At 28.6% G+C, this 17369-nt stretch overlaps 1 protein-coding gene across 1 annotated transcript in view; it reads right to left on the bottom strand.

Moving 5' to 3' along the window:
* Window positions 1-17369, bottom strand: part of LOC113370965 (cyclic AMP response element-binding protein A-like) — a 310962-nt gene that overhangs the window by 190878 nt on the left and 102715 nt on the right. The window lies entirely within an intron of this gene.

Genomic DNA, 17369 nt, shown 5'->3' with positions numbered 1-17369 from the left:
GTACCTACTTTAACTGTTATACTTACACAGTTATAAAACAACATATTGATTTTTTGCAGACAGTCATTGAACATTGATTGATACAATCTCCAAATTAATAAAAAAAATATAATTTGCCAATCATAGAATATAATAAATTTATCCCTGTCAATGATAGATAACGAGATGACTTGGAAATATAGTTTTAATTAATTTTAATTGTTTTCAATAAAAAAAGGTTTTCAATTATATCAATCTAGAAATCGAACTTTCTTACAGGATTACGTGTATACTATCCATAATATTATCTTTTAACAACATTGTTGCAAAGATCAATTGATGGTAATAACATTTTGATTCCTTTGATCAATGATAAATGTGTACCATTTATGAGCAGCGTGCAGATAGTAATTCACGATCAAGAATTTAGTGAAAGTAGATGATTCATGAATTTAATAATGCACTACTAATACACTGAATATATGGTAATTGTAATAAATAAATTGTTGAATAGACTAATAATTATTTGACTTGAGGATTTGTACAAAAAATAAATTTTAAGCTCAGAAATTTTATGTGAATATAAGGATTTAGGCGGATATGCAAATTTTAAAGCGCTCATGAAAATTAGGTAAAACGTTGAAGCCGTTGCGTGGAATATTTCAGATAATGAAATAAATTCAAAATAAAGCAATACAATTACTTCAGGACTTTGAATAATTTTTCAATCATAATTTGCATTTTTTCTGATGTTTTATTCCTTTTAATTTAGTTTTCTTTTCAGCAAAAGAGTTGAAACATGATGAACTTTGTGCGAAATTAGATAAAAAAATTCATTGCCTTTAATGATTCAATTTATTATAATTTTCTGTATTTGCTAAAAATTCTACCGTATCATATTGAAATATCTGATATTGTCTCTGAAATTTTATTCAAAATTTATTATTACCATTATCGTTTGTACCAACTGTCAATAATTTACAATATCCATTATTATTTACCTGCCAACCCCAAAAGATTTCTTGTTGCTTCCTCCGCCAATAGAATTCTGCATCTGGTCTGTATTTGCTGCATCAGCAATAATCAATCCAACATTGTAATCCAATACGCCTTCGATAACAAATTTGTAGGCGTTCAGAATTTGAATTTTGAAAAGATGACATTCTAAAGTTAGCATCATCTCCGATGGAGGAGATCATCAGAGACTTCATCGTGGTTTTCTTCAGTTCACAAATTGGTTCGTATAGAACAGAAGTTGGTTGCTCTGGTGGAGTCGAAGAGATTTCTTTACATTGAGATAAGATGTAAGATTTTGAAAACACTATGAAAAAATTTACAGCTTCGACACATTTTGTTAAGTTGTTGTTTGATCTGTACTTGTCTACTACCTGGATTTTTTATGAGAAGCAACTCTATGGATGTCCTCACTCTTTGTATTGAAAAATAGCTCAGAAAGCTATTCTCACTTGGAATCATATCTGGGTCTATATTTTCAAGTGAAGAAGAGTATCACTATACTGCCTGATTCAGGTTGTCCAGAGTGTTTGCCTACTACTTGCCTACTATCTGTCTTTTTTATAAGAAGCAAAATGGTTATCCTCAATCTTTGTATTGAAGAATAGCCCTAAAAGGTATACTCACGTGGAATCATATTTGTGCCTATATTTTCAAGTGCAAAAGAGAATCACCATACTGCCTGATTCAGGTTGTCCAAAACGTTTGGTACTACTTACCTGCTACCTGACTTTCTTATAAGAAGCAAAATGGTTGTCCTCACTCTTTGTATTGAAGAATAGCCCAAAAAGCAATTCTCACTTGGAATCATATCTAGGTCTATATTTTTAAGTCATATCTGGCTTTATATTTTTCAAATAAAAAAGAGTATCACTATACTGCCTGATTCAGGTTGTCCAAAGCGTTTGTCTACTACTTGCCTACTACCTGGCTTTTTATGAGAAGCATTTCTATGGTTGTCCTTACTCTTTGTATTGAAGAATAGCCCTAAAAGCTCTTCTCACGTGGAATCATATTTGTGTCTGTATTTTTAAGTGAAAAAGAGTATCACTACTACTGCCTGACTCAGGTTGTCCAAAGTCTGGCATTTGCCATAGCGCTATCCAACCCTATGTTATTTAAACCTGAAATTACTGTCTTGTGTATGAGTTTTACCTGTGGCTCGGCAACAGTTGATATCGCTTCACCTATATAATTCGTCCTTGCAGACAAAGATTAATGTGCCATTATTGAATTCACCTACTTTATGCAGTTGGTTAATTTCCAAGCGCAATTACAGTCGTTGCGCCAGACAGACATTCCTAGATTAATAATTGTAATAATGTGTAGCGGCCTTATCTAGGAAAGTATGTGACTTTGTTCGAATGTGACTACTTTTTATTTCAAATGGACGGAAATTGATAACACTTATTTTGTCGATAGAAGTGTTTATATAACATTTTCAAGTTTTAATGAGAACCAGAGATATATGTTTTGATAACGACTCATTTGTGTAATCTGTGAAAACTGGCAGCTTGTAATAGATACAGTAGTACATCATTTATCAAATTTAATTATACTTATGTGACATACATGCATATTTTCTGTATGGGTATATTTCATTTTTAAAATATTTATATTTAAATAATACTCATTAAACCTTCAAAAATAATTATAAATCATATTTTTGCATATGTTATTAGAAAATATATCATAAAGTTGTCATTTTACAATTTCATGTACCTTAATTGCAAATATCTTCATATATGCAAATGCTGCATTTAATATATGTATATATTAGGGTGGTTCTTAATATGGACATTTTAGAATTTCCTTGCTCCCAAGGGCTCAAATGGTTCCAAATTGATAAAAAACAATTCTCTGAAAGTTTTAGCTCTTAATATTAACGTTTAGATAGAGCGCAATTCAATGAAACTTCGTATGGAAAGAGCATGGAAAAAATTTTGAAAATTTCAAAAAAAATGTTTTATGTATAACTTAGCGACAAATGAATAAGTTTTATTCATTCATCTGGTCGCTAAATTACATCTAAAAACATTTTTAAAATTTTTGAAAATTTTTTCATGCTATTTTTATACAAATTTTGATTGAATTGCGCTCTATCTAAACCTTAATATTAAGAGCTAAAACTTTCAGAGAATTGTTTTTTATCAATTTGGAACCATTTGAGCCCTTGGGAGCAAGGAAATTCGAAATTGTTCATATTAAGGACCACCCCAATATATATATATATATATATATATATATATATATATATATATATATATATTATATATATATATATATATATATATATATATATATATATCATACATCATTGCAAGAGCTAGCCCAATCTCGAACTAATTTTATTTAAATTCAGTTGGCATATTTGGAGATTCAAGGTTTTAGTGCATTATTACGGCGATTTTTTTCATTAATTCCCTATTATTTTAATTACGATGTGAATGTTTAGCGAATCGAGTAAGATTTTAAAAACACTGTGGAAAAATTTACAGCTTTGGCACATTTTGTATGATACCTAGTTTTTTCTCAAAAACTGTTATATCTTCAGATTGTAATATTTGCTATTTACATTTTTTGCAGAAAGAACGATTAAATGAACACTTATCAAGAATTAAATTTTAATTTATACTCATTGGAGTTATAGAAGTGCATGATTGCTTATTGAGCAACTGTTGTAAAACAAAACTTTTTTTGAATACATTTTTGGCGTTTTGGAATTACGTAAGATACATCTTCAGCTTTTTGGTCAAGTACACTATATTAAATAGACAATAACAAAAATAAAATTTCTAGTAATATATCTTTTTATATACAGTTATTTTTCAATCGTAATTTCACTACTGATTATTGAACCAGAAAGTTTATTAGGCATCTTACTATTAATTATTGAAACAGTAAATTTATTAGGCATAAATTAGTGCTCTCTATTTTTTTTTTTGAGAATGTTCAAGAAAACTAAGCTTTAACGCTCTACATTTATTTAAGTAACAAAAATAATATATTTAGTAATATATCTGTATATATACAGTTGTTTTTCAATCGTAATCTCACTACTGATTATTGAACCAGAAAATTTATTAGGCATCTTACTACTGATTATTGAACCAGTAAATTTATTAGGCATTAATTAATGCTTTTTATTTTTTTAGAATGTTCAAGAAAACAAAGCTTTAACGCTTTACATTTATTTATGTCTACTTATAGTTCGAAAATAAACTAATGGTAAACTTTATGAAATTGAACCTCAAAGCAAGCAACCGTGCCAATACAAATGAAAATGAGTAAATTCAACAACAATTATTTTATTAATGTGATCAAAATATCTAATTTATAATGGATTTAATAAATAATAAATGTTTAATTATATCACAATGGTACAGATTATGTTTAGCCAGACAGACTTTGTGATGTTGTTTCAACATCATCTATTTATGGCGTCCCCGTGGTAGCCCATTGTTGCAACTTCAGTCAGTGCTGGATTTACAGTAGGGGCAATTGGGGCTACTGCCCAGGGCGGCAAATTTTGGGGGGCGGCAAAATTTGGATAGTGAGAAAAAAAATTCTATACAATATAATCAACTTTTTTTAACAACATTTTTTATTTCAAGAAATATAATTAATAAAATATAATACGATTGCAATGCAAAATTTGGATTGAAAAAACCGATAACTAAAATTTATTATTTTGCCTTGCCTCCCCCTCCGAACGTACATTATCAAAGTGGTTAATAAGTTATCAAATTTGGCAATTTGGCTAATATAAAGATCCGTAAACAAGCTGAAAGTTTAAGAAAAATATGTTCTTCAGTTCTCGAGCCCTCTTAAAATGACGAATTTGTGCACTTCCAAGCATACTACTGACTCATGGCATTGTGTCTGACAAAATACTGAAACATCCCGTATTAAAAATTACATTTTATAAAGAGCTTTAAAATTTTTTGAAAAATGAAAAAAAAAAGACTTTTCAAAGACATTTATATTTTTTTGAATATTTTGAATTTTTTGCGTATTTTGAATTTTTTTGAAAATTATGAACTTTTTGCAAAGCAATCTCGCTGCGTAGCTGTTTCAGAGAAGAAATATCGAAACTCAATTACCATTTTTCGTAATTGCTTGTCCCAAAAGCTGATCAGCACGTCTCTCCATCAATACAAATCTAATATTTTTTAATTATTCAAGTCAATTTCGAGAACATGGATTAACCGATTTAAATGATTCAATTCCCATTGATAAGGAGACGTGCTGATTAGTTATTGGCCAAGGCAGATCCAACTGTTTTGAAGATACGGGTCAAAATTCCAAAAATGATAGTTCCGTTTTTGAGAAAAAAAACGTCTAATATCATTCAAAAAAATTACAGAATAAATAACTGCTTAAATTTGTGGGGGGCAGGTTTAGCGGTTTCGATGATCCAATAAAAAAAGTGACAAAAGTGATCATAAGACATATGCGCATTAAATTATCAGATATTTTAAAGATATTATAATAATAAGCATAAATTTTGTTTACATTTATATGCGTTCTGTAACATTGTTTATCAGTTGACTGCGACGCGGCGCTTACGCGCTTCTATATTTTGTCCCTACGCAACTGAAGCAGCGCGATTGCTTTAAAAAAAAGTGCGAAAGTTCGTAAAATTTCAGGGATGGGGCGGCATTTTTGTCAGTGCCCCGGGGCGCCAAATTTCTAAATCCGGCCCTGACTTCAGTACATATTTTATTTATTATTGTTTCCGAATAGTTATAATCATGGTTATATTCGGGATTTCATATCGATAATACAATGTCCCATGAGCACGATTATGCCTCCGAAATATACCATAAACCCTCTCGTGAGACGTGCTTGGAAGTTGGAATAGTGTTTTGTTTTCCCCGACTCAATAAATAATGCGATTCTCGCATATCAGATACTTGGAGAAAACAATGCACATGCATTATTTAAATTGATGCCTGTAATAAATGTTTCAGACATCGTAAAAGAATTTGTTATGGAGAAAACACAAACATGTTTTAATCGGAATGGTGCTCTTTCTAAAATGTTGCGACTACTACAGTTTCTTTCATCATAGTTTTGGTCTCATTATTCATTTATCCGTCAGGATGGGACAATGGTAGTTTACGATTATGAGTAAAAGTTACAAGTTCAGGACTTTATAAATTTCCTAGTAAAAGAACTATTTACTTTTATTCTCAGTTTCTAGAGTTTATCTGTTTTTCCATTTGTTATTTAGCATCATGTTTTCAGAGAAGAGTCAGTCCAAGTAATAAAACAAATGGAGCGTTGAAAAATCCGCAACACAAAACAAACTTGATCATCTCGTTCGTTAACTCTGCTGTTATTTCAACGTTTAATTATGGAAACGCGTATTATACGTGAATTTCAGATGAAATAAAAGTTGCTTAAGTAATCACACAGTGTAGCGGATTCATAACTGAAAGTCTAAATACTTGAGATAACTAGAAAAGAATTTATTTATATTAACATATACTTAGAATATCACGTGGGAATATATTCCATACTATTTTTATTTGTGAAATTAATTACATTTTATAGAATACGTACACACAAGCAGGTAATACCAATTGTACATTTTTTTGTAATTTAAGAAATGCTGTGATAGCACAGCTATTAAAATATATAATGATACTTACTCCCCTCAATTTGCGCATTTACATCTATTATGCTAAATATTGCTCTAAATATATTTTTAATTAAAATTGCTCTAAATATACATTTATATCTATTGCCCCTACCGAGATCGAACCCGGTGCCTCCTCGTGGCTATCGCTTAGGTACCTTGACCACTACTCTATTGCAGTATGATTTTTATTCATTGTAAATTCAACACTATATTGGTTTTACTTAATGTGTATTATAGTACACTTACACCTGTATCTTCTAAATTCGTGCAATTTCCCAAAAGTGATGAGTTATTAGTTCGTAACCAGACAGAAATCCATCTGGATGTATCAATGGAATAAATAGATAGGAAGCTGGTGCATACACCAAGAGAAATTTTGAATAACAACAAATGTAATATAATTTTCATCGAATTCAATATTGTGTATTACTTGTAGAGCATTGATTAACAATTTGGCAGAAACAAAATCAAGCTTTTTCCTAATTTGCAATAGTTGAATCTATCACATGGCTTGAGCTTGCTGTCGTTCAAAAAATCATATAAGAAAATGAATGATTATTAAATTATTGTGCAATTCACTGTAAAGTTATGCATGTTTCATTATATGTATATAAAATATATATTTGATTAATTTAAATAACTATAGTAAATATTTACACCACAATGTTTAATTTTGAAATTTATGAACGTTTAATTTGGTTTGATTTGGTTACGCCATATAAAAAAATGGTAACAACAAATACATCTTATTAACGTGTCTGACAAGAATTTAGCACACAATTTTTTTAATTAATCAAGTAGGATACGGCAGGGCACAAAGGTCCAATTCGATTTTCAGTAATAATTAAGGTTATGGCTGGTTGCACATTTTTTGCTTTCTACTTTCAAATAGTACCACCAAAAAATTCTGTACTTTGCTTGATTTTGAGATGATGACACAAATGTCCAACTTGGTTTTCAGTAGACAGTAAGAATTAAAGTTATGGCTGGTTGCACATCTTTTGCCTTCTACTTTAAAATAGTATCACTAAAAAAAATTGTACTGTGCTTGATTTTGAGATAATGACTGATGGTTCTTCAAGTCTTGTTCTACTTCTCCTCATAAATTTTCATCTAAATCATTATCATTTAATATTGGTAGTAAAGCTCCCATCAACCTTTGTTCGGGGCGGGTTATGTTCTTACATTATGACATCACGACATTTACCACAAGATCATGCACACATAAGATCTTATGTAAATCCTTTGCTAAGCTTAATGTATTGTTTTAATTTGATATATATGGATGACCGAGGTTCATAATTCGCAATTGCACAGCTTTCAAGTTGAATGAGCATGCATATGCTGGTAGATGTTCTGTATAATAAATCGTAGATACGAATTGAAACATTCAGAACACAGATTTCCGCAATTGCATTATGCAGCTGAATTAATATTTTATGCTTTACTTACTAAATTCTAAAATATGTATTGTGAAATGGTACAACACGCGGTATTTGTTCTCCTAATGTTTTAGTAATGTTTTCTCTCCATGTCAGTACAATCTACGTCTTCAATATTTTACAAAAATAATTTTTGCAATGCACAATCAAATAAATTATACACCTAATGCAAAAGCTTTTCATTTTATCATTCCAACGTGATTTATGTTTATCGCTTGCGCGCCAAAAGTGATCATTTATCAATCACATGGCAAATGAAAGTATGTATTCAAAATAACACTATTCTTCGAGTATATTTTTTCTTATCGCGCACCTGATAACAAGTTGTGGAAACTTCGCGGACTGTTAACGTTCGGCCGGAAAATATGCACTTCTTATCTTGCCTACATTTAAGTACATTTAGGAGAAAATGCGCAGAATGGATAATGTTCAATTATATTATATAATACACTAATATTATAATAAATAGCACACTTAATAATTATTTTTGAACTTTCAAACTAACAACAACCCAAATTTTAATTGCTGTATTTATCTTTAGTTGGTCTCTCTAGAGACTAAATGCTCTATTTTTACTTTTTGTACAGAATTTTGACGGTTATAATTTTTTTTATTATATAGTAATTTTTACACCTATCTTGCAAGTAAAACTGTAGGAAAAACATTGACATATTTTAATGTAATTTGAATTTCCCTTTTGAGCTTGCCCTGTTAGAGTTGTGTAGTAGTTTTTTGACAAGTGGGTTTGGATGATCTTCGAGGAAGCCTTTGTTAATTGTCTGGATATGTTTGTATTTCATTATTTATTGTGTTTATGTTGGTTCCTTTATGTATTAACCAATTCTGTACAAACTTTGGGGCGTTCATAATTTGTTTAACTAATTTCTTTTGCAATCTTTGATTTGGAAGCTGATCCCCATAATTGTAAGCCGTATGTCCAAATTGGCTTAATGATAGCTTTGTACAAGTAAATTTAATTTAAATGTGTTATCAACACTATCAATTATTAAATTTGTTGGTATATAAAAAGCAAACACTCGGTATTTGTTACTTGTAAGCAAGGTAAACTATTTATATTTTTTTAAATTTAGAATATTAAAACCACCTTTCTTGTAATTGTTCGCTCTGAAGAGTTTAGCTATAGTTTCTATTGCAAAATTATGAACGTTTGGTATCACAATATCTGCAAAAATCCAACAGTAAAATTTTAAATGGACGTGATTTAATTTTGTTTCAATTATATAAATGAAAACGTTAAATTTTGTTTATCCAACCATTGGCAGTATTATGTTGTCTCGTGAACGCGGATATATGCACCGTACAAAAGCTCAGGTTAAAGTCTCTCTATCTATTTCGTAATAAATTTTCTGAATTTTGTTTATAGTTTTAGACATGCCCCAGACTCGTGCACAAATGTCATTTATCCACGTTGACTTTTACACATAATATCGACAGTTCAGTTGCGATAGACTCCAAGCCAAACTAACGATTAGCCAAAACATGGTAATCTAAAAATATATTTTTAATTCGCTGCACATTCTAATGCTTAAAGAGCAAGAATGTCATTACAACTTACCGAGCGTGTTTGTGATTTCAATATGTTTGCATTCGAAATATTTTTTTCTTGATAGGGAATTTAGTAAGAGGTCTGACTGAATGATTGGCAGTTACTGAACCATTGCAACTCAGAACTAGACACGGTTCATACAAAAAGTAGATTTGCTAAATTGTTTATATGGGTAATTGAGCGCCGGTTGGTATTTATATGAAACCTGCATACTCATTTGTAATCAGAAATTGTGATAGATATTCATTTTTATTATTTCTTATCGGTTGTTGTAAGGGATCGAAATTTTTAATCAATCATGCAATCCCAGGACATCACCGTTTAAAAATTGTAATGAGTTGTTTCGTGCATTTTTTGTTAAATTTAAATTTTATATTTCATTCTATAAAATATATAGGTCCTCCGTGGTGTGCTGGTTAAGCCCACGGACTTGTGTAGACGAAGTCGTGAGTTCGAACCCTTCTCTGTACAACTTGAGATTGTGCAGTAATGATGTCCATTTTTACTTGAAAATATAGATCAAAAATGTTTCCAATTGAAAATAACCCATTTTGGGCACTGCAGTGTGAAATAGCAATGGGAAGTCTAGTCTTCTCTTAATCAAGTTGGAGTTTAACTCAGCTCATGAACCTGCCCTAGGGCATTACTACCCATTATCATATATTTTAAATGATTATTAAATGTGATTTTGAATATAAGTTACATACTCTGATTCTGTGACTGCTACAACTTATTACTGCTGTACAAGTTTATCTCTGCTCCAAATAGTTACATTTTCCTCTATAGAATTTATAACATTTACCATTGGTATTGTGTTTGTATTACATTTAACTTAAACGTATTTATAACAATAAATCCTAATCTACTTTTCTTTTGATTTCAGGTAAGTTCACTGGCAATTCACCTATTCACACTATAAATCAGGATCAAAGGCTCGACGAGAAGGTATTAAATGTATATTCGTGTCGTATTAATGGTGCGCGAAGTGTTAATGTTGTCAGATCAGGGGTAGTAAACATTCTATTATGACCCAATATTTTGTTACTTGAATGAATATTTACAATGAATGTATACAATTATACAGCTGGTAAAAAATTGACAAAAACATAGTTTTTCGATAGCTTCAAATTATGTGTGGCATACTCTACAAATTCTTCATTACCATTTCTTCACTATCATTTTGATTTTGACAATATGTTGATTAAGATATATTGATTCAATATTTTTTCTCTATAATTGTATCATATTTTGCAATTCAAGTACAATCACGTGCTTTGAATTTTTTCATTTAAATCATCTTTTGAATTTTTTTTTAATATCTTCAATATTATAATCATTATTAAATGGCGTATGAAGGTGATCATATTTTATTATTTCAAATAAATGCGGGGCGGAAACTTGTTGAGAAAGTAGTATTTACGATAAATAATTTAAATATGATCAATTTAATAAAAAAAATTATAAAAATTATACATGACATGAACTATTTAAGGCATAAATTATAGCGTTTATCAAGGTAGAGATATTGGGGAAAAATCCTATATTTTATAATCTTGAGGTATAGAGTTTTGTATTCTTGGATTATAAAATTTAGAAATATTAGTATATAAATTTTATTCTGAAGAGCTCATATACAAATATGAAGACGTCTATGTTCATATTAATCATGATGAGTTATAGGTATTGTTTTGAAAATCAATCTTTTTTTTGAAAAATTAATAATTTTGTATGAAAAGACATCAATTTTAGTATTTTTTGACGTGTTGAGAATTAAGTTGGCCAAATTATATAAAAATCGGATTTTTTAATTAATCATTTTTGCTTGTATAAAAACTAAGATGTGCTTGTATAAAAGTCTGCACAATTTTCTTTATACTTAACTTTCGCAAAAAATATTGATTTTAGTATATCTATTTCAAGTCGATCCTAATTTTTTAAAAAATATTTCTAGTTGTGTTATATTTTCATCGATATATTTAAAATTAAATTGAATATATATTTTCATTAAATTATTGACAATATTTATATTTTAATATTCCATCCAGTCTTTTTAATTTTTTTCACAGTTCCTTTTTGCACAGTAGTGTCTGAGGGTTAATTTCATTTGGAAACATATTTTGACCTACTCGGTTTCATTAATTCTAATTTTGTAAAAATAATTCTGGTTGAAATATATGTCAAATAAAAACGGGACCTTTTCAAAAATTGGGACAGTCTGTGTCAATATATATATATATATATATATATATATATATATATTGTAGAGTTTCGAACAAGAATCCAAAAATAATACAAAATAAAAAACAAGAAAAGTTTTTAAAAAAACAATTTCTTTATTTAATTATTTGTTTATTGTCGACGTTTCGGAACTAGGTACGTTCCATCTTCAGGACATCTGTCAAGAAACATGATCTTGATGAGATTTTAGCAAACAATATGTTTAGGAAAAGAAAATAGAGGTTTCTTAAATAATGAATTAATTGCAAAAAAATATAATAATGTACAGAAATATGATAATATGTTCAAAATGAAAATGATAAAAATGATAAAAATAAATGAGTGGATTATCAGAACAGGATATTAAACATAATAGAAATTTTTTTGAAAGTTATGGAAATTTTGTTCTGTTATATATATATATATATATATATATATATATATATATATATATATATATATCTGGAAAAAACAAATAATGCTTTTTAATATATCCAATGTCAAGACGGAAATCCGGTAGGAAAAATCTTCATAAAGCTGAAAATGAATAAAGTATAAATATTTTATAATTTTTTCAAAATTAAAACTTATTATTATTTTTTTATTACAATATTTGTTACAACTGTTAAATAATTTAACATCTAGTAACAATAATGAACAACATAATATAGATAACATCAATTATTAAATTAAAAATATAACATAAATTTAAATTAAAAAATGCAAAATAAAATAAATACTATACTTTAAAATGATATCCGTAGTATGATGATTTAATATAAAATATAAGCAAATAATAATAATAAAATGAATTAATAAAAAAATAAAATAAATATATATATAAAAATAATACTTCAAATTATAAATATTATGAGATAATGATTTAATCAGTGTAATTATATTAATTAATAAAATATAATTGTGAGGTTTCTTTAAGGGAATAGGGTAAATATATTATTATAATTAAAGGTTGCCAACCCCTTTCCTCAGAGTACTTGCACGGCTCGGTACTCTGTGTCATGCAGCCCGACAGCTCCGCCGCCGCGGCTTGTACTTTCATTCGGCGTGCACTGGCTAAGACCCCTTTTCCGTTATCGGCTCGGAGAAGGAATGTGAAAGGTGGTCGAAAGGTTTTAACAATAAACTACACTACCCGCCGCAGACTTATCTAAATACCGTTAAACCGACGAGACACGTATTAATTACGAATTAATCGTGTACTGAACACAAATTCATACTCTGGCACGTCGCCGAGATAATTGCGGCTCACTGTAAGCAAGGGCACCGGATAAATGTCTCTTGGTGGGTAAATAAATCATGTTGACAAATATGAATGATGTCACTGAAGTATTGCCTTTAATAGGGAACAATGTTCTTTTATTGATTTTTGTCAGGTTTGATCATGGTCTTATTAAATAATGATTAAAAGATTTTTTGTGAATGGTTATTTGATCTTATTAATATTGTAAAGGGCGTACCGTCGTTACTTAGGCTTTTAGGACACTAGTTCCATTTTATATATCTTGTACTAGAATCTTATATTGTATTTTATCGACTCAATTTTTACCACAGTCAGGACTCGATCCGATACCATTTCTACTCTTAAAATAAGTTGTCAAGCTACTCTGAATATAATGCTGAACAACTTTGTTAAGAAATTTAAATACTAAAAATTTTAAATAAATTTCATTACTAAGAAATTTAAGAAATTTAAATACTAAACATTAAGAATTTTAAATAAATTTCATATACATTTTTTCAATCATATAAATAAAATCTAAACAAAAAATTGATTGTGATTGGTTGTTGAACTATTAGATGCATCATCGAGTGAAATATCCCATTCAACATCGCAATTTATGAGTTCACAAGCATATATTAATAAGTATATTAATTTAAAAAAAATATATATAAATAAAAATCTAAACAAAAATTCGATTTTGTTACATCTAGTTATCAAGATGAAACTGGCGCACGTATCTTCTTTCATGATTGATTGTTGAGGAGTATTAGATGCATCATCGAGTGAAATATCCCATTCAGCATCGCAATATATGTTTATAAGCATATATTAATAAGTATATAATTTTTATCAAATTTCTACTCCATATTACGAATCTATCATCTTCACATCTCTTAAGTATTACAATTCAATATCAATATTACAATTCAAAAATATTAGGTTGTCAATATCTCCCTTCCGCTTTTTTGCTCTTGGTTTATAATACAAAAAGGCGGAAGGGAGATATTTGACAATCTAATATAAATTTTCACACAGTACCAAGACTTGATTCGATACAGTTGCCATTTCTGTTAATAAAATAAGCCAATTAATTTGAATATGGAATTGAACAACTTCGTCGAGAATTTAAATTTTCTTATTCTTCAAAAAAAAAATTACAAATAAAAATGCTCTATAATCTACAATAATAAAAATATTTTTCAAAATAATACATGAAATTTAATTTTATTAAAATATTTATTGAAGTAAAAATATAGAACACAAATTGTAAGTAGAGATAAAAAATACTAAAATATGAACATCTTATAAAGTTTTCATTTACGGTATAAATATATGAGTCCTGAATTAATTATAACGAAGTTTTGCGTTTTCCTCATGATAATAAAACAAGCTTCTATTTAAAATCAGGGCTTATTAATCTATGTATAATCAAGATTACCTAGTTACTTTGTTAAAATTTGAATATTAAAATATAAAATTTAATTATTAAAATATTATAAAAATGAAATGTAGAGTAAAATTTATAAATAGATATGAAAATATTTTGAGTATCCGAATTAAACAATCAGGTCAATTAATAGAAATTACAAGAAAACTATATATATATAGAATAAAAATTATGGTTTCTATAATAATTATAACTTATAATTATTATAGAAACCATAATTATATATATATATTATATATATATATATTATATATTTATAATTTATAAGAATGTTTTGCCCAACTACCTTTAAAGGCGTTTTCCTCTTAATAATAACTGGCATATATTTAAAATCAACTAGTTACTTTGTTAAAATTTGAATTACTTAAATATAAAATTGAATTTTTAAAATTGAATATTGAATATGAATATAGAGTAAAATTTATAAATAGACATGAAAATTACAAAAATATGAACATTTCATGATACTTTTATTTACAAAACCAGCGATTGCCTGCAATGCTGTTTTTGTAATAATTATTTAAAAAAACAATAGCATTTTAATCATAAAATAAACAGGCATCTAGTTAAAGTCGGTCTTATTAAATTCGTGCAATCAATATAAGCTAATTACATTGCTAAAATTTGAATTACTAATAGTGATAAATAGGCTTTTATTCAAAAGCAGGGATTAATAAACTGTATGCAACCAAGATTAACTAGGTACCTACTTTGCTAAAATTTGAATTACTTTTTAAATATTTATAAAACTGAAAATATAGAGTAAAATTTATAGATATGAAAATTGCTAAAATATGAACAGTTATGATATTTTTATTTACAAAACCAGCGATTGCTTGCAATATACGATACTCGTATAGTTCTTGTAATAACTTTCAAAAAAAATCTCAACGATCTTAATATGCTCATGCTATTTTATTCTCATTAAACTCCTGCAATCAATATAAGCTAATTACGTTGCTAAAGTTTGAATTACTAAAAGTTGTTTACATTTTATAAATGCTGCTGAAAAAATGATTAATTAAAATAGTTCAAATGAACTCATAATTGCTCTCGTAATAAATTACTTAATTGTTTAAATCGTTACCTCCGCAGCAAACTACTAATCGTTCATTCCAACGATTTAATTTAATTGGAACGTTTTATTTTTTGGCGCTGCTTGTGTTTGGTCGGTTTACCTGAGCCTTTGTCAATAAATTACATACGATTTTGATAAGTAATAACTTTGAATCGATTAGAGAGAGAACGCCTGATATGATTTATAACTCTAAACTGTGCGGCAATTTAATAATTCGACATGGATCGTACCGCCGAGCCGTGTTTGTGTGGTTAATTGCAAACAAGATATTGTAGCGAAAAGATAATATTAACACCGTTAGTGTTTTCATCGGAACTCGATCGATCTTATAAAGGATTCGACGTTCTTTTGTACTCTGACAGAGCAACAGGTTGCGAATCACATTGAACTCACAAGTAATGGTTATACGAAGAATTGATGGGAAAACAAATATTTATGTATTTATGCATGTACATTGATACACATATTTTTCAGACGTTCTTTTTTAGACGTTCATCCCTTTAATTAAGGGCTCGTCCACGTGAGCAATTTCTAAGGATTTTTTAATACCCCCCCCCCCCTTACCTTTGCGATGCATGGTAATATTTGAATTACATATAGCTATGGATATATCATGAAGAATTTTAAATTTTAACATTATTTTTTATTCATACATTTACATTGATACTCCCTTACCCTACACAGCATTATATGAATATTTAGTTTCTAGAAAAAATGTGATGAAATTTTATTTTTTTTTAATTTTGGAATTTTTTCAATTGAGGTAAAAAATAAATACACGTGATATTTTACTAGACTCTACCCTCCCTACGTGATATTTTGTGATTTTCATCATTGTGATTTTTTGTCACTCCCCCCTCTTCTTTAAAGCTCACGTGATTAATGGACGCCTAATGGCTAATTTTAAATCTAAATTATTTGGAAGATTTTTAATTCCATGATGCACAAGTTTTGTGCTTCAACTTCACTGTTCTTACATGCAAATAGTTCAAAAATCGAAACAACCCTTCAAACAGACTCTCCCTCTCCTACATGATATTTTATGGTTTTTCATCAATTTGTGATATTTTGTGATTTTTGTCGCCCCTCTCCCCCTGTAAAGTTCACGTGATTAATTAATGCCTTCTAAAGGCTAAATTTAAATCTAAATATTTGGAAGATTTTAATGCCATGATTCATGAGTTTTGTGCTTCAAATTCACTGTTCTTACATGCATTGACATGCAAATAGTTTAAAAATTAAAACAACCCATCAAACGGTTCGAATTCCGTTGAGGTCAACCTGATCAAGCAGTAGTGATATCATTTTTTATTGCGTGAAATGAAGATTTTCGGGCACTACAGATTATAGTATTGTTTGATAAAATGAATCAGAAAAAGAATATCAAAACAATTATTTTATACATTTGTTAAAAATTTCAAGAAATTAAAAATTAAAATAGAGTCCGAATTGCCTAGTAAGCTGCGGTTACTCTATATTCTGCAAAAACTATTTTACAAGTTATTACTATCATAGTTGTAGTGCTATGTGCAAATTTCATAACTGTTACATTCTCGTACTGTTATTGTACAGTATATTTAATTATACAAAAAAATATATCCACTGATTATGATACAGACTTTAACGTCATAATGTACGGAATAATAATGTGGTTCTAAAATCTTTGCAATCTTCTTTTTTTGATGTTATACTCCAAGAATTGTTTATGTGTATACATATATATATATATATATAT

The sequence above is a fragment of the Ctenocephalides felis genome, unplaced genomic scaffold (assembly GCF_003426905.1).
Source record: "Ctenocephalides felis isolate EL2017-DRISC unplaced genomic scaffold, ASM342690v1 CF-g0.4_SCAFFOLD_01492, whole genome shotgun sequence".
Lineage (NCBI taxonomy): Eukaryota > Metazoa > Arthropoda > Insecta > Siphonaptera > Pulicidae > Ctenocephalides > Ctenocephalides felis.
The sequence above is the reverse complement of the archived record's forward strand: the minus strand, read 5'-3'. Positions and strand labels throughout refer to the sequence as shown.